The sequence below is a fragment of the Pygoscelis adeliae genome, unplaced genomic scaffold, assembly GCF_000699105.1.
Source record: "Pygoscelis adeliae isolate BGI_AS28 unplaced genomic scaffold, ASM69910v1 Scaffold306, whole genome shotgun sequence".
Classification (NCBI taxonomy): Eukaryota; Metazoa; Chordata; class Aves; order Sphenisciformes; family Spheniscidae; genus Pygoscelis; species Pygoscelis adeliae.
The window spans coordinates 1,313,932-1,316,011 of NW_008825072.1; positions in this window are offsets into that span (position 1 = coordinate 1,313,932).

The following is a 2,080-nucleotide window of genomic DNA, read 5'->3' on the forward strand; positions in this document are numbered from 1 at the left end:
GAAGGGGTTAAACCAAGCTCACCTTTCCGGGAGCAGGACAAGGCAGTCACTTGGCTGGAAAGGGAGCACGATCCAGCCCCTTTCTCTCCTCCTTCCACCCCATTCCTCTCCCCCACCCTGTTTCTCTCCTGCACATCCCACTGCTGAGAGCAGTGTCCTGCTGCAGAGCCTCCCCAGGCGCCCCGATGATGAGCTGTGAACCCTAATGACGGGAGAGGGGACAACGGTGTTAGACCCCAGGGCTGACCCCAGCCATGCCAGGGGCTCCCCCATGCATCCATACAAGGGACCCAACAGATGGGGGGGGGGGGGGGCCCACCCTCCACCCCCCCCCCCCCGACGAGAGGGGGGGGGGGGGTCACTAGCCTCATACCCCCCAGTCCAGAGATAGGGCTCTCTCCAGGTCTCTGCTCCCCATGGCTCCACCACCCAGCCCTTTCCCAGCTGATGCTCTGCTGAGCAGGATCCCCTGGGGACACACGGGGGGATACAGTCCCCACAGACCTGCTCACCCAGCATGGCCAGGCTAACCCTGTCCATGGCGTGCTGTGGCACACTCAAACCTGCCGAGACCTGCAGAGGATGAGAAAGGGGCTGGGGTGTCCCAGGGTGGCCAGTGAGGCCCCACGGATTAGGGGGGTGAGTTAGATCTTGTCTCACCTTTGCCAGGAACAGGAGGATTTTAGCAGCACACCACCTTCTGCTGGCTGGGCTCACGGCTAGTAAAAGGGTCTGTGTTTAGAAAGAGAGTAAATAGAAAGCTCCTAGGGCTGTTTGTCACTCAGTTTGGGGAGAGGGGGGTAAGCGCAGGCATTTTCCTGAGCAGCCCCAATACCTCTGCCCTCCCCCTGGGGCCTCTGGGAAGGAGGTGGGTTTGCTGCTGTTGCAGTCTGCATCCAGGCTGCAATTGCTGTGCTCTGCTGGAAAGGGAGCAGAGCCCCCGTCCTGCTCAGCCCTCCCAGGTCCTGCCACCTGTCAAGGGCAGGGGGGTGACGTGGGGAGGAATTAAACCCAGCTGAGCTCTCTCAGCCCTGCTACAAGGTACCTAGCACTGGTGCCGCTGGTTTCCAATGGGATCCCAGGTCTGGGTTTCCCTTGGATTCATCTCCTGCTTAAAGTCGGGGGGGCCGCCACAAAAGGCGTGCGAGATTTTGGGGGCTGCTCGGTTTATTCCTCCAGTCCTGGGAACAAAAGGAGCATCCCGAGACGGAGACTTGGGTCTCTGCAAGGGCAGTCATATCCCCCGAATTTTGGGGTGGGGTCAGCAGAGACCCCCAGAACTGCACAGGTGCTGGTGGTTGGCTAGGCTCCCGGGAGAGTGGCTGGAGGGTGGCAACGGGGAGGGTGTGAGACGGGGGGAATGGGTTTGCCTGCGATGGACACCGGCCAGCCCGCCCGGCGCCGGTTCCTGCCTCTGCCCCCGGGTTCCTCCTCAGCTCGGCTGAACCCCCGCGTTGCTTTCAGGACAGCAGCCGTCCGGGGCTGAACGGGGCTGGGGAGGTGGGGAAATCGCCGTCCCCGTCCCCCGATTTCGCCTGCCCAGTATTATCGAGGGTTCGGGTTACATCAAACAAACGCGAAAGCGGGGCAAAATTGGTACAGAAAATATCGTCACTGATTCATGGAAAGACGGGGGGTGGCTTAAAACCCTGTGCCAATGCTCCCTTTGAAAGGGGGCGGCTCGGGGTTGCTTTCGGCGGTGGTCCCCGCGCCCTGTTGCAGGAGTTTGTGATGGAAAGTCTGCAAAAGCCATTAGGACTTTTGTGCTGGGGCACTAGAAAAGCAACGCAGACACCACTCACTTTTCTAAATAAACATTAGTCTTAAAAAGTTTGCACTGCTGACCCCCGCAGCTCTGATTACTTGTAATTCTCTGAACCATATTTTAAGGCTTCAAACTATTTTTTTTTTGCGGGGAGGGGGGGGATTTTGTTCGTTCCTCCCTGCAGCCGTGCCACAGATGTGCCGCCAGTACTGTGTACTCCGGGGGTGGCGGGCCGGGGCGGAGGGGGGCCTACCCACCCCCCAGGCAGGGCCTTATTCCCCAGCCCCGCTGCCACCGACCCTCCGCATGTTCGGC